We start from the raw sequence: 25,947 nt of genomic DNA, 5'->3' as shown, positions 1-25,947 counted from the left end.
CCTCAATGTCCATTCTTAGGGTAAAGGTAACCCAAATTTTTACTACATACCACATCAATTTAGTAGAACATTATGACACTATTAAAGATGTTTATGAAGAGTTTAATGACACATGAAACTTCATATAATAAAATATGAAGTGCAAAACACAGGATACCAAGCCACATATGCAGTATAACCTCCATTAGGAAAATAACGGATTAGAAATACATTAAAAAATATCAAAATATGACAAAATATGAACAGTTGGTACCTGTGGGTAACATGATAATTTGTGGCTTTTTTTCTTATTTTTTATACTATTCCATATTCTCCAAACTTTCTTAATAAACCATATATGCACTAGTGTAATACAAATAAGGTTCATTTAGAGATTCTTGAAACGATACTAATAAGGAGAAAGAAAAGACTCTCCAGAGCACTCAGGTAATCGAAAAACACGCACTATCGTCCATTCAATGCTAATTTGGCAATATAAGTATATCTGCACTAAAAGAAATAAAAACAAACTATTCGGGATGAACCATCTATACCCCAGGGACCAAACATAATTTTCTGAAAACTTTCCAAGCAAGTTCTTTTTGTTCCCATTTTCATAAGAGTCTAAATATTTCCTGGAGTTTTTTGTTTGCTTGTTTGTTCTGATTATGTTCTTTTCAATTTCAGATAAAAGAAGTTGAAAGTTAAGTGAGTGGGTGTCATTAAGGCCTGGGGGATAAGAAAGTTGCGGGGTTACAACCTCAAATGAAGTGCTCTGAACACAAACTTCCCCACTGTATAACTCCCTAATTGTAATCTCTGAGCTAAATTAAATTTTTCAAATCATAATCAAGTCAATTAACTTAAAAATACAATTGTTTTACATTAAAAATCCATATACTGGGAAAAAACAAACAATTGGTTTAAAACTTCCACATATTTATATTTAATCTCCAAATCGGTTTAAAGACATGAACTGGAAAAGCTAAACAGTTTCTTTGTGCATTATGTCCCCGTGCTTCTTAACACTCTTAAAGAATCTGCCTGTAACCAGTTTCAAAGAGAATGTTCCCACGGGACCTACTGAATGGTCAGTGACCAAACCTGGGCCATACCTGATTGGACCAAAAGAACACTAACCCAAGTGAGGGCTCTGAGATTCTCTTTTCTTGGAATTTACAGTTAAAATACAGAGAGGTTGAATATGTTTTCTGAGGGTAGCTGAGAGTACCAACTGCACGTTTTGTGTCTTAATGAGCCAACCAATAAAGCCAGTCTATGGGGAAAACCAAGAAAAGGAAGGAAAAACACAAAGCAACATAAAGAACACAGGCAGTGCACAGAAAAGGTGCTTGATTAAGGAGCTATGGTTTCTGAGGCTTTGTTCCAGCATCTCGCTCAAGCCTGCCTACCTATACATCCTATCTTTGGCTCATAATATATGCTTGATGTCTTATTAAAACTCTCCCTTTATTTAAGCAAACTTTGATGTTGTGTTGTTGCTTGCAATCAAAATAGTCCTGGGTAAAACAAGTACTTTTCCTTCCTAAATTACATTGAAGAGTGGATGAGGCATGTATTTTTTATCCACCTTTAATAGATCAAGAACTGAGTCAAATAATGTAATAGTATATGACCAGGTATTAATGCCCCATGACTAGAACTTAGATCTTATGATTCCAGTTCCTCTCTGTTAATTCTTCCAATTTTTCAGAGGTAAATACATCCAGTCCTGTCCTGGTAGCCACTGAACACATCCACAGAGGTCTGTGCACAAGGTGGTGTAACTGGATAATTGCCACAACTGGATTCTGCCATGGTAGCACCATGGGAGGAGACCATAGGTAAACAGTTCAGTTGAAGCATCGGTGCCACTTACTTATAGTCCTACTGTATCATCAAATTTGTAGAAAACCCCAATGAAGTTGTGTTTTGACATTCACTGTTAATCAAAATTTATTGCAGTTTCTACTTTAACTATAGCTATAATTTCAGTGTTGAATGGGTCTTTTCATCAAGAGAACAGCCAAAGAAAACACTAATTCCAGTGCTAAAAATATTCTGTAAGCTCAACCAAATATCCTTAATTCTATTCAATAAGGAACAAAGTTGAAGTTTGCTAGAACCTACTACCTGCACTTAAATCTAAATGTTTTGTATAACTAAAGAAATATAGTTAAGTTACTAATAATTATCATAATAGCTACCATTTGCTGTGTGCCTGCATTGTGCCAGGAACTAGTCTAGGTGCTTTCTACACTTTATTCATTCACTCAGTCAACAGATATTTATTTTATTAAGTGTACTATGTGATGCTTACTGAGAATATAATAATGAACAAAACAAGGACCCTGATCTCAAAGCATGTAGTAATCACAATGTACTCACTGTTGTTATACCATTTTTTTAAAGAGAAAGGCACTGAGATAGATTAAATAATTTACCCAAGGTCATATGACTGATAAGGGGTAGCCTAGACTCCTTAAAATCTCAGGCTTTTTCCATTCGTGGGAAGTGAGAAGTATTTATAGCTAGGAGAATATTATTGAAAAGCTGATAATCCATGTCAAGACCTTCTCACATATATTAGTTTCTTGATGTTCTATTGGATTTAGCAATATGGAGCTCATTGGTGACCTTGATAGCATTGTTGGGGTGAAGTGAAAAGGTTGGAGTTAAAGGCTGATTATTGTGGCTTCAAGAGGCAATAGGGAAAAAGGGAAAAAGGAACTGGAAGCAACAAGTCAACTCTTCTGAGAAATTTGTCTATAACCAGAAAAAATGGGCAAAACCTGAAGTAGAAGGTGGGTTGAAGATTTTCTCCATAACTGGTTAAGACTGAAGAATTATGTTTGTGCGCTGATACGAATGACACATTAGAAAACAAAGAATCAATGGAATTTGTTCTTGTAAATGAGATACAGTGAAGAAGTTGGTCTTGAAAGACTGGATGGCTCACGTGCTTTTTTTTCACATACATGTTTTTATGATTGCGGATACTCAATATACTACATGGTTTTTATAATCATACACTATTGTTACTGATATTTAAATTTTTGACTTGCTAAAAAGACAGTTTAACTTTGCCTAATTGCACATTTTCCAAACTTCTTTGCAGAACACTTTCTTACAGTATTGCCTAGTAATATTCTGTACTTTAAACAATAGTTACACTAGAAACATACCTTAAAAATTACTCTTTCTTTGGTTATAATATTTAATATACTCTAAATAAACACAGTAAACCATAACATAGTGCATCTCTGTAGGAGTGAGATATTCTAGACCAGAGACTTCTTGACTATGGGAAATGAGTTTTCTACAATCTTTTCCTGCTTTTATCACAGTACAAGGCAGTTAGCCAAGTCTCAGTGAATGTTTGTTACATTTTTAAAAATCAAAATAAAACCCGTTTTTGCGTGGGGAAGGATATTCTCAGTCTACATCAAAAGGGCGCAAAACGTCCTTAATCGGGTTTTGTGTAATGACTTTGTACATTCATTCATACATACTGATTTGGGCTGATTATTTGTTACTGTAAGTCATAAATAAGGAAAAACCATTCTAAAAAGGAATTTATACAGAAGAATCAACTTAGTCTTTTCCTCTATCAAACTTTCTCAACATTTGGAAAATATATTGAGTCAATATTTCTAAAGAACCAGAAATTACTTTTTTTTTAAAGGCAAGAGTCTGTGTTGTTCTCTATAAAATGGTGTAGAAAGTGAATCATGAACCAAACAGCCAACAGGGAATTGAAATCACCATTCAAACTTTATGGTCCTTGGTTATCAAACTGTTGGTAAAGCAGCAAAGTACATTCTAGGGGACTCAATTGCTCTAAATAAGGACTGATCACATCCCAGGCCTCTACACTAAGTCCTAAGAGAGGCATTTGAGTCTGCAAAGCTACCAGAAAAACAGGAAGGGAGGGGTGAGTGGGGAGGAGAAATGCTCTTTCTAAACTAAAAACAGAAGCATGGATGCTGATGCTAACAAAGTTTCCTCAAGGAGAGAGCCCTAGGTAAGCACGGGCAACTTTGAAGTGACCCACAAACAGTTCCCTTTAAAGAACATTCTTCATTTTGCCCAGATTGTATTTCCCATAACGGGAAATAAAAGCCCTTCAGGTTCTGCTCAAGTGAATGATTTGCCACAGTCACAAGACCAAGTGGCTAAATATTCCTCGCAAGCTCATGTATTTATTGAATCCTGCTTTTAGAGCTTTTTCAAACCTTGGCCTTGGAAAGACGAGAGAAATATAACCTGGAAGCCAAAGGCTAGTTTTCTTGGGCTCCATAAGGTATTTGACATAAATTGCTCTATTCACAAAATGTCCTTGTTACTGCCCCAAGGAAAAAAGAAGTCACCGTGTACAAAGCATTTTCTAAAGATTGTCCCAAGGACCCTGTTGGTTTTTCGCTAAATCTCTGGGACTGCCATTCCATTGCAAATATTTTCCAATGTTTCTCTAATGCTACTAATAATTGAACAAAATTGTCTTAAGTCTCAAATTAAGATTCAGCATTTTTATTGTCTTTATATATTACATCAAACTTTATACACTTAGGTAAGCATTTGTATGGAGAGAAAGAAAGAGAGAGATGGAGATATATATACATATATATACACAAACATTTACACAAAGTCTTTCAAATATTGGTGATTAGAACTGTCCATGGGTTTACAGATGTACCTATTATCCCTGTAATATTCATGTAAGGCAAATACTAAATGGTGAGAAAAAATCCAAGGAGGCTCAGTAAAATAAGCATTAAGAACATAGCAGATTAGGAAAACATACTTAACCTCTTGAAGTTTCCGTTTCTTCAGCTGTAAAATGGAAATACTAGAACCTGCAACATAGAGTGTTATACAAATTAAGAGGATATATTTAAAATACTTGACCTAAGAAATGCTCACTGGTATTAATGGTGTTACTATTGTTTTTATTACCAGTATCATTATTAAAGCCCTTAAAGTTGAATGATTTTTAGTGAATTCCTGAAGGCTGTTATTCAATAGAAATTTACCAATGCTAACTATGGAGAAGCAAAGGAATACAGCTAATGTGACAGCTAAATTAAAATTAGGGACAAGGTTTCCCATCTGAGTTATGAGCCTATTCAGGGTTCCATTATGATCTCCTTTCAGAACTTACCCAACAATGAAAAGTCAGCACTTCTGAAAGGAGAGCACAGAAGAGGCCACCAAGGAATAGGTTACACAAGTTTCCTTGTGACCAAAATTATGCAAGTCACTATGAATATATGAATTTGATGTAGCTAATACACTTTCTTTGAATTTGAGTATTTATATTAAAATTTGTGGACAATACAAAATCATTAATTATATTACAAATGTATATTCATCATAGATTGATTGCTGTGACTCACAAGCAGAAAAAAACGAAGATAAAAGAAAAAGGGTAAAAAGAAAAAAATGCATATATCTCCCCCATACATGATCTTTACTTTATCCTGTATTGTGTTGGGGGGAAAAAATCAAATAAAACTAGCAACATTCCGATATGAAAAGTTTTTCATTTGGTTCTGTTGTTTAGTATCTACAGACTCCAGAGTACAGGACACTTGCACAGAATTATTTTGGCAAAATCAACACAAAGAGCTTTCTGAGAGTCTTTAACTTCATAATTTATATTTGATGGAATTTTCCCACAATTTGAGATCAAATATCAAATCTTCCATAGAGTAACACAAAACTTACACACAATAAGTTCTCACAATACAGTATTCCCTCACTTATCGCGGATATTATGTCATAGACACCATCTTCCCCCCACAACCGTGATAGGCAAAGTAAGAACCTTACATTTATTTTAGTATTTATATATATTTTAAGGCTTTATAAACCCTTCCCACACACTTATAAACCGTTCCCAGTTCCTCATTAACCTTTCCCACTCCCTTATCAACCTTTTGCACACTTTTATAAACACTGCTTATGTTCTTAAACATATTCTACTCTTAAACCTACGTAACTTTAACAACATATGTATACAGTACCGCAAAATCCCGCGATATAGCGAAAAATCCATTATAAATAATTAAACATATAGTATTTTTAAAATCCCGTAATACAGTGAGACTGCGATAAGTGAATCGTGATGTAGAGAAGGACTACTGTATATACTTTTGAAAATAAAAAATAACAATTTATTGTAAAAGTACATATCAGAGTGCCTATGCACAGTCTGCCCTTGCAAATACATGAGTGTGGAATCTGAATGTTATCAATTGTCTACCAAAATAACAATACACAGTTGCAACCATCAGCCCAAGTGGAAAAGCTCCTGGACTGCACATACTTCTCTGCTGTGATAGGAAGTTTCATAAGTACTCTAGGTTGGCCATAAAGGGCAAACCAGAGGAAGTGGGTCTCGTGGTATTTGGGAGCAGAATGGTGAATAAAGACTTTCCTGAAAACCTTACTTGAGTCTGAGGTATAAAGAGTAAAATTTCTTACCTTATATTACACATAATTTAATTTATTTTGGCTAGAAACCATTTATCTCAAGTATATTTAATGCAAATATATGTAATGAGAATGATAATGTATAATACTTGATAAATATTATGCCCAACACACTTACTAGATATCTTTACATATCTTTTGAAAGATCTAATGTTGGAATGGGCAATAAATTGACTAAAGGCTGAAGATTAGTGTGAAAATTGAGCAGCACTTGATTGAACTGGATGGCAGAGAGTTTTGAAAGACTACAGAGAAAAGGATGGATCAAAAACAGAAAAGCTCAATGGATTTTTCTAAAATCAGACTAATTAGAAAAATATCGTCAAACCCAAAAAAGATGGTGGTAAAGTCAGAGGAATGCCTGACTATGGAGCCAGCACATCAGAAAGCTTTAGGTATCATCCTGAACTTGAGAGGGAAGCTTGTTCTCTAACAGCTATGTCTGAATTTGGTAAGATCATATGGCTGAAACTATCCTGTCAACTAGTATTGTGGATCAAGATTGCAGAAAAACACTTAATAAAATCTTTCAGAATAAATTTGTAGAAGAAATAAAAATCAGAGACCATGTTTTATCTATCTCCAAGGCTTATCATATGCTTGATGTATCGATGGTGCTTAATAAATTAAAAGAATAAGAAATGTGACTTAAAGAAGACTACATTAAATAGATTCATAGCTGAAACTGGCTGAAATATATTCATCAATAAATGCATTACTGTTATCTCTACTGCAAGTATCTGAGGGCAGAGATCATGTAATATTCTTTATCTTTGCATCCCAAGGCTGAGAAAAGGATACACAATAAACATGTTCACGTCAACTGAACTAGGAGGGAGATGTCCAGTGGTTTATCACAGAACTCAGATTTGCAACAATTTTATCATAACGTGAATGAATATCTTACAAGTTTAAATTAATCAAATGTGTAGATTACTCAAAGCTTGAAGAAATAGTTATTATTACATATAGGAATCTATAAGTACTTGATTGATCAATAGAGCACCATCATGCATCTTAAATACAGCAGCTAATGGGAACTATAGTAGTGATATTAATTGAGCATTGGTCTCTAATCAGATCCATTAGAAACAAATGAATACAAAGATAAATTTAGGCCCTGACTGGGTTGGACATCATCCTGAAAATCAAAAGGTTAGCATGTTCAATTCCCAGTCAGGGCACATGTCTGGGTTGGAAGCCAGGCTCCCAGTTGGGAGCACGCTGAAGATAACTGATCGATGTTTCTCTTGAATATCAGTGTTTCTCTTCCTCTCTTTCTCCCTCCCTTCTTCTCTTTCTAAAAAATAAATAAATAAAATATTTTTTAAAAAGATAAATTTAGGAAAAGACAAATTTTGTTGCCTGCTCTCAAACAAGATTATTTTCCCCTCTGGATGCCATTTAAATATATAATAAGATTTTGAAATAAATAAGAGTCAAAGTAAATATGTACTGTATTTAACCATGTCTGATTTTAAATTTTATATTAATTTGAAAACATTTGAAAGGTTTGACAACTTTATCTAAAAACCCAAAAAGAAGCAGTTTCATGATGATGCTTCAAAAAATAATTTTGCAAAAAAATAACATTTGTTGATTGGCCGCCAAACAAAATGTTGAGTGACAATCATCTAATGCAAATAAAATTGATTCTGCTCTTGTGTTCTTAAAAGTATAGCCTAAATGAGTTTTGAATAGGCCGTTAGTTGGAAATGTACCAAATTGGAACACAGGGTCCATCTGGGACTCTGGGCTTGGGACAGGGCCATGAAAACCAAGAGAGGCCACCTTACATTTGGCATCAGTTCTCCTTTCTAAGCAACAGGATCACAGGAGACATCTGAACCTATAAGACAGTGGGGATCAAGATGGGGGGGGTGTTCTGGGCATTTCAGCAAGGGATGCCCATTTTGTGTCACATGAAAAATATAATGGTAAAGAAGATGTCCTCAACTTCTACTTTTTTTTGTTTGTTTAAAAGGTTTATTTCCTGCCATTTCCCCCCAAATAAAACACCTACTCAGAGATACAGTTTTATGTGAAATGGAAATTTCTGACATAAGCAGAAATGTGCAGAGTTAGATTTCTGACTGTAATTTTATCCTCTGTTTTCAGCAAGAAATTTTAGAATTTTCTCCAAACTCATAATTTTTCTAGTACATTGTCATCTCAATAAGACAGCAACTTGAAGACTAAAAAATTTGAGGGAAGGCAAATTAAAACATCATTTTGAAAGAACAGGGATTTGCCATGGAGTCGTTCTGAGGAGTTTAGAAAAATAGTCCAATGACTTGCATTTTGCCAGATCATTTGCCAAAATGTTGACATGAGAGTTCCCTGAAAACTGTCTTATGTTTCCAAAAATTTCACTGAGGAAATTGCTAAAAGAATAAACAATCAGTTGAATTGCATACAGTGAAGAATAAGGTCCACATCCAATGTGCATATTCTCTGTTTATAGCTGGGAAGAATTTAAATTACTTTCCTAGCATTCCTTTTTTCTCTTCAAGTATAAACTAACTCAAAAAATGAAGTAAAAATTGATGATCTAGCAATGTTTCTCTGGCTGCCATACAGTATGGGCAGTGAGTTCTAGACTCCAATTTATTGGTTTGTCAGAAAGTTATTTTCATCAATTTAGCTTTACATTTAACATTCCATTGCTTAATTGAAACCATGCGGACACATTTGGTTAGCATCCACATTCCTACAAAAGTAAAAAGGGCACTTTGTTTCAAATTCTGCACAGTTTACCAGTAAGTTATATTTTTTTCTTGCATTTAAACAATTAAACATACAGTTGGCGCTTAATCGCAAACCTTTGCTAATCCTTATTATCAGTGGGTACAAGTCAACTTTAAGGAACATCCAGGCTGCTAAGGGGAGGGAAAGGCATTATCCATAACTTTGTTTTAGTAATTGAATAAGTGGTTTTCTGGGGGCTATTTCCAGGGTTTTCAGACATGGCCCTTGGAAAAATATAAGAATTTTAGGTGTTTATTTAACCCACTTTCTCCACTTCTTGCCTTCTTGGGATCTTGCACCACAGTGCTGGCGAAGGGTAAGATCTGAAGGGCAAACTGATAAATGCTACAATTGATTACCACCTATTCTTTCTTTTTCAATCCTATTGTGGGAAATGACTCTGAATGGGTTTATGGGGTGGGTTTAGTGAGTAACAGGTTTCTAGGATTTGTACTTTCTCTGCTTTGGCAAAGTAATTCTTACTAAACCAGAGAAGCAACAACAGGACAATTTGAATAACTAAAATACAACATTTTGAGGCTGACTAACTAATGACAAGATAACCCCCACCCTTTCCTGTTAGAAAGTATGCAAAGAATAAGGAGAAAACAAGGGAAGAAAGTATGATCAAAAGAATGAATTAAAATGCCTCCCAATCAGCAGTGACAAGGTAGGTCATCAAAGCTCATTCCATACTATCCATAGAAGTTAGAGGTGTCGTTCTTCTTGCCAGTGTGTACTGAGCAATTACTGTATACTTCTCCCTGAGACACTATTACTACATTTGTTGCCACTTCTGTAGCCACAGAGAGACGGACAAGACAGGTAGAGCCTTGCCTCCCATATCTCACATTCCAGTCTCCCCCATCCCTTCCTTCTCTTCCTCAGGTGCCCGTGTGTTCAAGAGCTGGGGACAGAGTCTGGTTGCTATTTTTGTTTTGCTAGAAACTGGAGCAGCAAGACCACACTTGACATGAAGAAAGACAATAAGGCCAAGTGACTGAGTCAAGAAAAGTCCACATGTCAAGTAGTGAGAGAAAGTGCCAAAAAGAGGGCCAAGTGCAAGAGTGAGGACAGCTAACAGGCCACCAAGCTACCAGCTCACACCACAGAACCCACTGGCTGGCCTCCTGCCTCTGACTTGTCTGTTCTTCTTCCCTTCACGTAGAACCAGAGCTTTTCTAGCACATGCACATGATCCTGTCACCCATCCTTAAAATATTCAGTGAATCTCCTTTCGTTGCTCGAAAGATTAAAACAAAACAAAGCAAAACAAAACTATGGCTTACAACGGCATTATAATCAGGGCCTTGGCCAGGGCCCACTGACTTCCACCCTTGACCTCAATACTCCATTGTGAACCCCTCTTTCTTGTGTGTTTGCCTGCGCCGTTCCTCTGAGGAGAATAATCTCCTAATTTAGCCTGCTCTCCCCACCTTCCCACCTAAAGGTGCTAGAATTTCAGGTCTTAGTTTCAAGGTTAACTTCTTCCAGATGACCTTTCCTGACCCTCCAGAGTTTCCCAGAAGGCAGACCTACAGGGCCTGTTTAAAATATTTCTGGGTTCACTTCATATTAACTCAATCAAATTCTCTGGGTTGGGACCCAAGAAACTACATTTTTAGTAAGCATTCCATTTATTCTAATGTACAATAATGTTTCAGGACCAATGACTTAGAGTCTAGGATAATATTAAAAATAATAAACAACCCATACAGTACAGCCACCAACCAATTAAGATGGACATAGCGACCAATCAGGACAGATCATGACTGATCAAAGTAGAATCTGACTATCAACCTCTCATATATACATGTATGTAGTAACTAAAATCAGCTGCCCCTAGGCCATATTTTATTGCACTCCACCCTTCCTCTGGGCTGGAATATACTGACTGATACTTATTGAGCACTTTCTTTGTGCCAGGTTTGTTCTAAATAGCTTTCTTATATCACCTCAATTAACCTTCTAGATATTGTTATAAATTAGTTGCTATTATTATTTTTATCTACAGATGGCAGAACTGAGACACAGAGATGTTGTCACTTGTCCAGTGTCACACAGCCATTAAGCAAAACTAGGGGTAAAAAATGCAGTCTGGCTCCAGAAACCTATACTATAATGTACGTATCAGGGTATATCTGAGGATTTATTCAATTGCCAGTCTGGTTATTTGACTGCCTCACTGCACTGTGAACTCCATGGGGCAAACCTGATACAAAATAGCCTGTCAATAAATGTTTGGAGGATAAATAAGAGCACACTAATTCAGTTCAGGGTCAAGAGGAGTGAACAGGTATTGCTTGGACTTTCTCCTAGGGTTCTGAGACTTGCCTTTAAAGAACTTCAAAGACAAGGAGCTTGGGAGGTTGCAGGAATTAAGGTGTGGCAAGCATCTGAGGCCACTGAGATCCAATGCCCCTAAAAAGCACTGGTCAGAGATTTGGCTTCCCTCTTCCAAGAATTTTCATCCAAAGTGATGAAAATGAAACTTACACACATTGCCTTGGCAAGTAAAACTATGTCCAAAGGATTAGAATTAACAGAGAGGCCTCAGAATTCCATGGAGTTAATTTCTTAGGAAAACCTTCCCAGAAGGCCTGTTAGTGCAGCTGGTTAGCGCCCACTGCCTCGGTATTGAAACTAGTTGTGTCGTGTGAAGGCACCATAAAAAATGAAGACACTCAATTTCTTTCTCGGGCTGGAGCACTGTGATTGTCACTTCCGACCGCCATGATCATTCTTAATGGCAGGCCCATCATCACTTCCTATACCTGCTGCGATAGAGAAAGGACTACCTTACTTCATCTCCTTACCCTTCTTCCCTTCCCTGGGCCTCTGCCACCCCACCTGCATTTCTCCTCAATGTCTTTCCTAACTCCAGTTCTGCTCATCTCCACGCCAGACTGCATTTGTGCTAGACAAATAGTCTTCCTAAGATACTACACTGGAAACATCATTCCATAAATCAATAGTTTACCAGGACCCTCAGTATAAAGTTTATATTCCTCAGACTGACTTTCAAAGCCATAATTTTTGCCCCTGTTTTAGCCAAAGTTCTTTACTACCTCCCTTAACATAACTTCCCTGTCATCAGGAACACAAAAACACCCCTGGTCTTCTCTCTGAATACTCTTATATTACCTAATAATTCCATAGTGACACCTCTTCCATGCAGGCTCCTTGATCACTCAAGTCCATGTAGTTCTTTCTCTTCTCTGAACTTCCAAAAAACTCATTTTCCGAACCAAGCCCATTTTGACATTGATTGTTTCCTGCATTGAATTGCAAATGAACCACCCACACTCAGCCCACAGCACTCAGTCCAGTGCTCCTCAGGGACATAATAGTCGGTGGGTGCAATTTAACTTGTAATGAGTATAAAATCATTCTCTCAATGGCCTCTTGCTACCTTAAAAAGTATTCAGATATTTGGAGAAAAACCTGACCACACCTCTTTTTACAGTAACTCATTTAATCAAAATCAGCATCTTGGCATCCATCTCAAGGAAGAGTTCCAGAATTCTGCACCCAGAATAATGCTCTGGTAGACTCCTGGGACTTCAGTGAGACATGCAAGAAGTACTAACCATGGACCAGAATCAGGAGTGTTTACAATGTGTGACATCATCATACATTTTTCCAACTTCCAGGGAAGCCCTATCCCTTTCCTTCCAGTCCAAACACTCCATGGTGCCCATTTTGTTATCCGAGTTGCAAATCTTTGGGATTAGGATTTTCCCTCAGTTTCCTAAAGAAATGCTTGAAGAATGCAGCCCAGCATGTGACACTCTGACACCACTCCTTACAGTAACCCTGGACAGCTCCCATTTTGTGCCTGGTAGGTTTTCCATCATTCTCCATGTCTAGACTGAATGGACTGTATTGTCTTGTCCCTGTTTGACCTTGGTCCATAATGACCCTTTCTCAAGGAAGGGGAAACAGCTGGGGAGAAATAAAAGTTACAGGATTCACTTTGACCTGAGAGTCTATTAACTTCTGGCTAGTCCAATTCTGAACCTCCTTCCCTCACCACCAGGTGCCCACCCCTGTCCCCATCATTTGCTCCCACCAAGCTTTAATGTCTATGCCAGCCCAACAGAGATCTAAGCCGGTGACGGAAAGGAGCATATAGCCCATCTTACATGGGGAACTTGAATATTAAGAATAACTGGAATGAGTACAATGAACTGGCACAAGCAAATAGCAAAAGTGTAAAAGATTTGCTTTTGTTTTTAAGAATTTGTGATGCTTTTAGAACTAGGGAGAGAGAAAGGGTAGAGTTCTAACTGAACTAATTTTAATTAGATGAAGGACTCGAGAAAACTTGTAGATAGCACGGTGACTAACTGGAATGATTTACTTAGCTACATCCTTTTTAGAATAATTTTAAAATATATATATATCCAGTGTTTTTAAAGAGTTACTTTCTCAAAGGAAAAGCAAAAATTTAGTTCATGTTTGAATTGCCACAGATTTTCTGTCCCTACTCTGAATCAAAAATATTTACTCTATTACCCATGGAAGGCACAGAAACTATAATATTTGTTAGAAGTATATTCACCAATAATCCCAAATGTTACTTTAGCTCTCTGATAATGGGGACTTGGCTATAATGTCCTCTACCATCCAGAGCCCACACTTCAGTTTTTTCCTGGGCTACACTTACATATTTGGTTATATCTTCAAAGAAAACATTTTATTTCACATGTACATTTAATATAGATATGCCTTCTAAAAAGCAAATGATTATAATGAAAAACATATACATTCAAGGTGACTCACAGTTCATCCAGCTAGAGTTTGTTGACATTGATAAACCACTCACCTCTTGCTCTTTTAGTTTGCAAAGTCCTTAGGCAAGTTCAGTGGAACTACAGTCTATATGTGCAGTGGGGCACATTTGAAGACTCTTATACTTTGTCAATAATTAGACTCCTCCAAAGAAATATTTTACATTTAATAAGAACTTGACTCCACAGTCTTTCCGATTATATTACCCACTATAAAAGTAAAATCTGGGCAGTTTATCATTGTCAATAGTTTTCCCAAGAGACTAATCTTTATGGAAAATAATATCACACATTTATGTTGTTAACTTGGTTCTATTAAGATATCAGATGAATTAGAATTTCTACTTACTAAGTTAGTTATGTTAGAGGTGCAATTAAGAAAGTTTTTGCCAATTTGAAAGCTCTAGAGAGAAGATGGAATAAAAAAATAAAAATTAAGACCACTTAAATCTAAAGTAAATGCCAGATTAATTTATGAAAATATGCAGTATACAAATTGCCACATCCAATGTGGATACTTACATGGCAGTTTTTCAAAACTATTATTTTTCTATATTTTTACTTGTGTTTTTGGCCACTTTGCTCTATATAATCAGGAATGCAATTATAACATTTTAAAGTATCATACATAATACATTCAAAAGTTTACTATATTGAAAATATAATTCCCTCTGGGGAGTTTAGTATGGCTTTCTTGGATTCTTGCCTTTATTGATATTTCATAAAGGTTACATCCATGAGTGAAGTCTTAGAAATCTGGTAACTGACCAATATTCATGACAATGCAACTCCCTTAGCAATATAGTGCTAAAACCAGGGAAGTGAAATTTCCTCTGCTCTCTTTGGCTATAGCTAGGAATTTCCTTCTGAGGACACAACAAAGCAAGACTCAACCAGTTTTATAATCATGTTAGCACCAGAGTGAGTAAAAGTAATGAGCACAGACAGAGAGGCTGGGAAAGTAAAACATTAGGGAAGGAAGTCCGCACATGCAGGCAAAGGCAATCAGTCACCAGCATCAACTTCGCACAGGTTTACAAAGCAGGATATTGGGGAGAGTGGGGGTGAGAATGGGAGCTGGGAGGAGGGTTTGTTTTTAACACAGTGTTTTTCCTTTCAGTTTTTCCTTTTAATCCTGCGGTGTTGAAAGCACAGCTTTCTCAAAGACAATCTGACCTATAGTCAACATTATAAATCACTCTCCTCACCGCATAAGCTGAAGGTCTGCATTGAAGACCTGTACTCCACAGTGTAACTTATTTTTCTAACCACATTTTAAAAAAGCAATCACTAACATATTTATGGTCAATTCTAGAAAACAAATAGCAAGAAATTGTATTTCTTTTCCTCAGAAAACTTCACATAAATCAGCACTACTCAAAGCTATTACTTGCTGCTTCAGGGCCGAGGATCTTGAACATGAACCCTGACTGACATTTTCTAAAATCAATTAATGTAGGTCACAAAGTAATGAGAGTATTGTTAACAGGAGGGTTAACACTTGGGTTGCCACCTCAAAATTTAAAACAGAACAAAAATTCTGCTTTTAAAATTCCAATTATTGTCATCAGTTTTTCCAGTTACCTTGGACTTTTTCTGCGTGTAGCCTCACATCACCTACCAATTTACTAGTAAATAGTAATATGGTTTCTGCATATCACTCACACCATTGACCATGAATCTGTAGGACAGGAAGAAAATATTTAAGATCTATAATAGCTCAAGTGAGGAGCCATAAAATTGACAAAGGCAACAGTTGTGAGTAAAAAAGTAAATAAGGAAATATATGGAAGGACTGCAAAATAACTATATGGTTCTGAATTTAGGAAACTTTTAATGTCATTATATTCTATATTGATCAGAACTTTGCTAGATTATTGTGACTGTATCTGGGCATCATGTTTTTAAATGGACAATACAAAATGCAAGTGTCTACTGGAGATCAATTAGTTTCAAAACCCTAACCTATGAAGGAAATTTTGCAAAAACTAACTTCTGTGATAACTTGGGAAAGAAAAGATGACAGTTGAATATGATAGTATATGTCAAAGACTGGAAGAATAGATTATCTTTGCAACTTCAAAATCACAATCAGGCAGTTTTGCTCATGTGATATTTTACTCTACATAAAGCAAGAATAGAATGGTAACAAGAAATAGGGTGCCTGGGTATGGCTTCGAACATCCAAGCAGAGATTGTGTGATCGTATGCCAAGAGGGAGGATGAAGAGATTCTTCACTTTTCAGCCAACACTGTCAGATCTCCATGCATGATCCTTTGCCAAATATAACTTTTTATTTAAAATTTTCAGAGATCAAAAAGCCAGAAATCACTTAAAAGCTGAAATCCAAATATGACAAGATACATATCCATCCTTTGATATTTGCTAAGTTTATCTGGTGCTTATGACACAATTCAATGCACATTAAATAGTGGTACAAATTATACACTTAAAGTAATAAGGAAAGGCAGTGGACTCAGACATCACTTATGTTTTTAAACATAATGATTGATAACAGTCTAGTAATAATATTCCCTAGCAGGTAAAGACTATATTGCATGCAGCATAACATGAGAGAAATCTTAAATAAAAATAGTGGCACAAGTTTGAAGTTGAAAGACTGATGCTATCACTAACATTGCCCAGAAGATTTCCATATATCATTTCTGCATGTAAAAGAAGGCCACATTTTGCGTAGGCTGAACCCCACACACAGAGGGATAGTTCAAATCCCCTTGTTCCTCACACTCCCTTCTCCATGTCACTAATTAATCCACTTAGTCATCATTTATCTAAACAATTATTTATGTCCTCATTATAAGACCTAATCTAAATCCATTACCTTGGACTCTACATGCTTCAGAACATTAATTTCCTACTACATCAGCCAATAATTTTAATAATATTTTCCATCGCATTTAATAAGTTAGTTGGTGAGAATTGATTAGAAGTTTTAAAATTAAGTTCTTTTTGAATGACTTGTTTGCAAAAGCCCCTTTACCCTCTACTAGTAATTACATTTCTTCATCCCCACATTAGTGAATGTTGGATGCTTGCTGAGAACCATAACAATTGTATACATAATGTTATATATCATAAACATTATATATGTAGATATGTTATATATCTAAAACTATTTATAGCATTTCCCATTTTTCTCTATTTTTTAAATATATTATTTATTTTTAGAGAGAGGAGAAGAGAGGGAGAAAGAGAGGGAGAGAGATATCACTGTGTGGTTGCCTCTCATGTGCCCCCAACTGGGGCCCACAACCCAGGCATGTGCCCTGACTGGGAATCGAACTGGGAATCCCCTTGTTCACAGGCTAGCACTCAATCCACTAAGTCACACCAGCCAGGGCTCATTTTTCTCTATTTTCTTATCTTCATTAATTTTTCTTCATAGCACTTGGCAACCCTTTTTACAGGTCTACAACTCTTATCCAAAATCCTTGGAACCATTTATGTTTCAGAATTCAATTTTTTAAATAATTTTTATGAAAGTTTTATGGTATGTTCCCATCAGGGTCTGCGACAGCTCCCTGTACTAAACCATTAGTATTTCTTCAATCCAGTGCATGGGAATTCACAAGAAAAGTGATAAACAAAGACTACAAATAGCTTCACCTTTCTCCAGGTCATGTTCTGCTGCCAGAGAAGTTCAAGTCAGGTCAGGTTTTGCTGCCAACTGAGTTAGGAAATACCTCTCAGCTTGAAGACCTTTTTGAATTTCAGAATCACAGATAAAAGATTGTGGACCTGTAAATATTTACTCTTTGTCTATTTTCTGTCCATTCTCTTAACTAGGATTTAAGAGCTGTGGAGGCATGAATACTTTGTCTATCTTTTTCACTGTGTCTCCAAAATTTAGAATAATGAAAGACACAAAAACCTCAATAAATGGTTGTGAGAAGGAAGGAAGGAAGGAAGGAAGGAAGGAAGGAAGGAAGGAAGGAAGGAAGGAAGAAAGGAAGGAAGGAAGGAAGAGAGAGGAAGAAAAGAAGGAAGGAGAGGAAGAAAGAAAGAGAGAAAGAGATCTGGCACTAGGGCTTTGTCTAATAAAGGAACTTACAATTTATACCAGATCCTCTCCCCTAGCGGCTTTAGTAATACAAAGATTGGGATACAGGCTGTGAACTGATGCAGAAACTGAAAAACAAGACAAAAAAATACCAACTGAGAGAAAGTAAGCAGAAGCCATGAGGTAGAAGGAGAGAGAAAAGGGCATTAGAGGGATTAGCAATAACAGAAACAGTGAAGGAGGGATGCCTGAGTCCGTATAATCATAGTCTAAGACTTGATATCAGAGATACCCTACAAATTCCTACAATAAATTTCCATTAACTGAATGATTATTGTTTGACTTTGTTCCTTGCAACTTGAAACAACACCTTAGATGAACCGCATGACTTCTCTAAGCCTCAAATCTTCATATATTAAATGATGAGTTTGGAGAGATGATGCCAAAATTTCCTGCCAACTAAAATAATTGTACACGGCAGTGATTCTCCGATATTAGTATTCAGAATCTCATGGAGGAGGCGCTTAAGCTCAGAACACTAACGCCACCCCCAGAGTTTCTTATTTAAGAAGGCTTGGGTGGTGCTTGAGATTTTGCCTTTCTAAGATGAAGGTGACACTGATGTTGCAGGTCTGGGGGCCAGTGTGAGAGCCACAATCTACTGCATCAGCAATATTTAGTTTACAAAACACACGTGAGCTGTTATCCAAATTCCAGTGGCCCCTGCAAAGCATTTGAGTTTGTCCATCCATAAAGATATGTCCGTCTACTCTTGATATTCAAATCTTCTAGGGGAAAATTATTAAAAGAATCTCTTCTCACCAGGAAGCTAACTTTTTTGAAATTAAATGAAACTCATGTCTAATATTGTCTCCCAGACACCCAGACACAGGCCTCACAGGAGAGATATTTCAGCGATCCTGTTCCCTGTGGACCTCCTTGTGGCAACTGCTTATTTCCTGGCAGCCAGAAATATTTAATTTCAAATGACACAACACAGCCAATCTATGTCCAACCAAGTTTAAGGCACTAACAAAGTTGCTCGCTTCCCTAGCAGCAAGTGTTTGTGAACTGAAAACTTCACAGGATAATTCTGATTGCTCTTACCAATGCAAAAAAAGAGGCTACAGAGCGTGATTTATTTTTTTTAAACATTCAGAGCAAAATTATCATTAGAAAAAACTGTTTTCAATGTGGCAGTTGCAAAAGTAAACTTTCAGCATATCTAGAACCATGAAATAAATAGAATGACTTCCTTGTGCATAATTATACTTCAAAGAAAGTAAATGCCCTAATTCACTTGCAAAGACAAGAAAATAGATGTAAATTGCTTTAAGTGTTTCATAGCTCACTAAAAAACCTCTTGGTACAATATTTTATTAGCAAATGACGTTTGGCAACGGGACCCACCCAGCTTTTCTGTGTGGAAAAAAAATGTAGTGGGGGCAGAGGTAACCTGGGGCAGTATTTTAGGAGAGTGATCCATGGCTGATTTATTATCACAGACACATGCAAGTGTGACAAAGCTTTAAAATGCACTCAAAAGTGCACATCTCAATCACCCAATGCTCTTCCAGAAATGAACAATCGCTCCCTGAAGACTGTAATATGCATGGTACCACAGTCAGGAAAAAGAAGATAGAAAAGAAAGGATTAAAAGGTTGACAGTGATTTTTTATTTTTCTGAAGCCAATTTATTTTTCTTCGGGCTGAAAGGACTCTGCCTCAAGGCTGGCGGAAAGCGGCCTTTCCAGGAAGCCACATTCATCACACCAAGGAAAAGTACCACAAAGGAGACAGCATGATAAATACCTGGTTGCAAGATCGCAGGATAGAGTGTCCAGAAATAAGGATAAGAATTTATTCATCTCCTTGAAGCTTGGGCTCTAACTCAAGTAATACCCTCAGCAAAGTTTGCTTCAAAACACCCAATCTATTCATTGGTTAAAGATTTAGATATATTAATGACATGATGCTTCATCATATTCTAAAAAGGTTTATAGAGTTGTTCTCTGATCTAGGACACACATGCAAGTTATTTGTTACGGTGATGGCTAGCTTTGCAGAGTCTCTGCCCTTGACCCAGCCCCATAGATCAATGTCAGACCAAGTGAGGTCTCGGACACAGGACAGCATGAACCCTCTCGTCAGGGTTAGGTCTCTGAAGCTGAAAGCTGGTCCTGGATTCTGGGATCAGACTGACCTGGGTTTGAATTCTATCTGCAGACTTAAAGTTGTATGACCTTAAGTAACTTAACCTCTGGAAGCCTTGACTTCCTCGTGCGTAAAATGAAGCTAATTATAAATCATGCCTCAAAGGATGTTTGTGAGCCAAATGTGAGCTATTATAAATAGTGTCTATGTCTGGCACATAGTAAGTGTTAAATATCAGTTACTATTGCTATTATTAAATTATTTTTTATAGCAGAGCTCTTAATGACTTTCAATTAACTGATTTGCCAGATTAATTCACCATGCTCTGCATTCCTTGTATTAAACATAGAGACTGATGCCAGTGAAATTCTAAATGCTCTCAACAGCAGACTACATCTGAAGAGGCCTGGACAATCCTGCTCCTGCTGGTTGAGCTTTATGCTTCACAAAAGTCAAATAAGTGTATTCCCAAACCTGACTGTGACTGTTGTAATGGTTATTGGAATTTTGTAATGTCATAAATACTATGTCAACTTATGAAACGTAAGGGTGAAAACAAAGAGTTGTTATCCTTGTGGAAACTAAGTTAAATGCTTTGGAAAGAGAGGTAAAAAAATGATTTCTGCCAACTCAAGTGACAAGGTTGCAAATGTGCCTCATAAGTGTATTTAAGGTTTTTCTACATTTAAAAAAAATGGAAGTGGAAATCATAAAGGTGTTTCAGATGTTGCTTATGGAAGAAAGATACTGGAGAGCTGTAATCCTCAGACCAGTACGTCTTGAGAACCCTCTGGCCCCACGTCAAAAGACTGATAATAGAATGCCTGTACATATTTTTTAAGTTACAATAAAATTACCCCCACAATGGTGTTTTAAAAACTAAACACTATAACACCTAGAGTGAACCCTAAAGTGAAGTATGGACTTTGGGTGCTGATGGTGTGTCAATGCAGATTGATCACTTGTAACAAACGTGCCCACCTGGTGGGGGGTGTGGGCAGCAGGGGAGGCTGTGCCCCGGTCAGGTAGAGGGTATGTGGGAAATCTCTGTACCGCCTTTTCAATTTTGCTGTGAACCGAAAACTGCTCTAAAAAGATCATTTAAAAGTCCTTAAAAAAAAAAAAAAAAGTAAATGATTATTGCTGGGCCCAGCTGCATCAGATAAAAGGGTTTCTTTCTTTTTTTTTAGATTTTATTTATTTATTTTTATTTTTGAGAGAGGGAAAGGGAGGGAGAAAAAGAGAGAGAGAGACATCAGAAACATCAATGTTTAAGAGATACATCAATCAGTTGCCTCTCACACACCCCTAACTGGGGACCTGGCCCACAACCCAGGCATGTGCCCTGACCAGAAATCCAACCAGTAAACCTTTCAACTTTTCAGGATGATGCGCAACCGACTGATCCACACCAGTCACGGCAAAAGGGTTTCTATAGCATTATGCAAATGTCCTTACTCCATAAGTCCTTCTTAAAGAGTTCTAAATTTAAATAAGTTAAAGGAAAGGAACTACTTTAGCGAGCTGGAAGGGACTCCTGTTTTGTGATTTACAGTCTTCAGTCATGGAAAGAACACTTCCTGTAGCACCTGAGATCCAGCTCCAAAAAGTGTCATGAGGTAGCAAAAGAGGGACATAGAGTAAAAGTTCTCAGATGTTGTTCTGTTCATTGGCAGCCTCAAAACCACTGAGAGAGCTTTGTAAAAGTACGGATTCCTAAGACCTGTGTCCAGTATTTGGACTTACTAGTTCTGGAGTAGGACCCAGGAAACTGTGGGGTTTTTCTAAGTTTCCTAGATACTTCTGGTGGGCAACCAGGTTTGAGGAAAATTGATGTCCAGCAGTACTGTCTAATCTATATATAATGCAAGTCACAAATATGAGCCACATTTTCTGGTAGCTACATTTTAAAAATAAATTTCTAGTAGCCTAGAATATTTTTTCAGTTAAAGAAAAAAAATCACTTAATACCTTTTAATTTCTTAATAAAACCCCAAATATTATCACTTCAATATATAATCAACATTAAAATTATTTTAAAAGATGATTCATATCCTTCGTATTTGTACTAAGTCTTAGAACTCCAGTGTGATTTTTATACTTACAGTGGCTGTCATATTGGGAAGAGCAGATACGGAGTATAAAGGAGTAAACTGTCCTAGTGATGTAGGTCGGTGTCTTGGTGATGGTTATTACTTTGGTGGTTCACAATGAAGTGCTTGAGTTAAGGAAGTGATTAGGAAGATCAAAAGGAGAATGAAACAGCATAGAAAATCCAGGTTGAATGTGACACTTAACTCTTTGTTAACTGAAACGTTTATGTACTGTAAGGTAAGGAAACGCAAATAAACATTCAAAGGAAAACAAGCGAAACTAATGTCCATGTATACGAGAAGGAAGAAATTGGAGAGCTCAATTAGACAAGAGTAAAACTCTGTGCCATGCAACTCCAGTTTTTAAGCTCACAACTAGAATGTCCACACAGTTCATGCTAACCTTTCAGAAATCTGTGGAACAGTAGAGTATGGAATAGAAATGCCATTATAGGAAAAGTAAACCAACCAATACAAAAGCAACTTGTAGACACATTTCCAAATGTCTTAAAGCTGTGCACACACTTTTTGCATTTATCACGCTATTATGTTAGTGAAAACACATTTTGGAGGCTGAAATAATAAGTCTGAACAAAGAGCTTAACATAGAACTGATGCACATTATCCTTCAGGAATTCAACTAATGTCTTTTTTTAAATATTTCAACAGTAAAATATTCTAACCAGGAATATCACAGTCCAAGATGCTGTAAATCAAACAAAATATTTGTGAAGGAAAGCCCCTTAATTCCTCACCAAACACTTGGATCAATGAAAAAGCAATCAGAATAGAACAAATTCAATGTCAGAGGTTTATGGAGATGTGTGACATATCAGATTGCAGACTTTTATTATACGGTGTGTAAAAAATTCTACAGAAGCCCAGTGTTTCATCTCAAGCCTAAAGCTGCACCTCAATTTACATATGAATCTAATATGTGAAAAACATTTTCTCATTGTCCTCTAGCATAATGACCATGGATAGCACAAAATAAGCTTTTGAAAGAATTATAGAAAATTGATAAAATTCTAGTAATTCAACTTAAAATGGAATTTGTTATACAAATTCATAAATATATAAAGATGATGGTTGTGATTCTCCATCTGGGAGAAGTCTTTAACTTGTTCATTTAATAGATGCATACTTGACTTTTCACTGCTCTGTCATCTGTACTTTTGCTCAGGTTAGAAATGGCCAATGAGATGCAGGATCCAAATTAGAAATAAGTAGTAACTTGACAACATAAGCATCTCATTGGTATAAAGATACAAGTCACAATGGCTGTAATAATGATTAACAAACTAATAAAGTTTTTTGTAATGCCTGTAGGGTTAGATCCAAAGGTGTTTGAAATCACAGCAGTTAACTTTTAGCAGATACTCAACTTATCTCTTTGACAGGCTTAATAATCGACTATTAATAGACTATTGTCAATTAATAAATCCTAATCAAAACAACAATCAGTTAAATAAGCAAAACATAACACTGAGAACAAAAGTGTTCATTTATTAATATGCTGGTGGTTTGTACTTTTTTTTTTCCAGGAGATTACTTTGTATTTAGTCATTTAACTAATGCTTACACTTTCAATATGCAAAGCCCTTTGCTAGGTGCTACACAAAGTTAGTATAATAAAGAACAATGATTTATTCTTTATATTCAATCAGTGAGTGCATACTCACATATACAACTCCAAGTTCAATGCACACACACCCGAGAAACTATGCTTGTTGATCCCCTGAACGCCCAACCTGCTGCTGCCTCCATCACAGGTGAATGTTATATTTTCTCTCCAAAGTCCTTCTGCCCTTGAGGACTGGTATATAAATTGCTTGTTAAATTCTGTGGCATCTCAGGTTTATTTTTTTCCTTCTGTTTATTTTGGTTTCTTCTAGCTGCGTAGGTGTCCTCTCACTTACCCTCCACAGAGGCCTTCCCCTTTGGAGCTACTCACACAGCTGAACTGGTGGTGGCTTGTCAATCCTATTTTACAAACCAATATCATGAAAAGGGGAGCTATTATCAACACCCTTCCACAAACGTTGAACTGGCCAGAGCTTAATATTGAGGAAAGGGCATCATCAGTCTCTATACGTCTCCAAACTGTATGCTAATTCAATTCCCTACCTTTGTGATAGTAGTATGGACTGGGACCCATTTGACATCAGACTGCTTTATACTCAATTTGCAGATGTCTGGTTTCAGTGAGTATAAGTGTTCGCTCTCTGCGAGGCATTTTGCATTAGTACTTCAGTCCTCTTGGATTTGCCTTTGTGCTTCTGTACAAAATCCACAAAACAGTCTGCAATTTCCCAATCCTCTTGAGCTCCCGATAATTATAGTTAGAATACCCTATGTCTTTTATCAGTCCAGATCCCAGGAGGAAATACATGGCACTCTCAGATTGGAAAACTGAGCAGAGTATAATGAAGGGAATGATTACAGAAAGAGTGAATAGGGTTTGGAGAAACAGTAAGGAATGATACAGGATCCCAGGACTAGCAATAGCAGAACGCTGTTACTACCCCTGAAGAGAGTAGGCACTGCCCTGTCGTTGTACAGGAGCACAGCAAACCAACATGGAAACCCAGACTAAACACCCCAGCCTTCTGCCTTCCCACCCTGCTGGTACGTCTCATTGGTAGAACACGGGGATGCTCGTGAACACAGTTCATTTGAGTCTGTCTCTCCACACTCGGAGAATATACATAAGCAAGCAAACAAAAAAATATTGAACACAAGTCTGAGATGCTGAGATCTGGACAGTTGCCTTTCACCTTTGTCTTTCTCTTTCTGAAAAACTCCAACTCTCAGTTCAAATGGCAATCACCATATGTCAGCTAACAGCTGCTCCTGCAGGTTTCTATCTGCTGTCAGACTTCTTCTCCTCCAATGAGGACACATCCCACCTTGTTAATTCCATTAGCCTCCATTAATACAATGTTTTTATACACAATGGATTTCCCTGGGAATTGTACAGAGTGTTTATCAACTGAGCAGAAATCAACTTAAAACTAAAATATCACTGCTTTTAAAGTTTATTTCTTTTTCCTGTGACAGGAAACTTCTAAGATATTTTGTTTTCCCAAAGCTCCCACATGATGATATCTCCTGCTTCCTTGGGTATTATGTCCCCAAACTCTAGATTCTTGGATTGCAAAAAAAATTCACACTCATATTACCATAGTGGGCGTCTGCTCTATACTCTAGTCAGCAGAGCATCCTCCTGTAATCTTGGAGAAATGTGCCTTTCCACCACTTTACCGTGGAGTCTGAGTGGTAGCTGCCATTTTCGATGTGCTGCTTTCCCTCCCCGCTGACCTCTCTCGTCATAGGAATTGGTCCAGGGGTAAGGAAGTGACCCAAACTGGCCCAGGCATGCTGCTCCACTCCTCTAACTAGTCTCCCGACCCAAGAGGGCTCCTCACGTCCATCCCTGGAATTTTTGAACTTGGAACAAAAGAGACTAACACCGTCACTTTCTAGTCATCAGTGTGTTGAACTGAGCCATGATTTCTGCCATCAGGGAGCAGTCCAATAAGAGGGAACGAGGTCTTTGTTTTTCCTGTGTTCTTACATGCCTCCTCCTACAGGAAGGAAGCCTTTGCATGTGTATTTCCCTTTGCCTGGAAGGATATTCCCTTCTCTCAGCCTACTTAGTGT

This window comes from Furipterus horrens, unplaced genomic scaffold (assembly GCF_987537825.1).
Source record: "Furipterus horrens unplaced genomic scaffold, mFurHor1.1.pri manual_scaffold_6, whole genome shotgun sequence".
NCBI classification, from domain to species: domain Eukaryota; kingdom Metazoa; phylum Chordata; class Mammalia; order Chiroptera; family Furipteridae; genus Furipterus; species Furipterus horrens.
Note: the sequence above shows the minus strand (reverse complement) of the source record.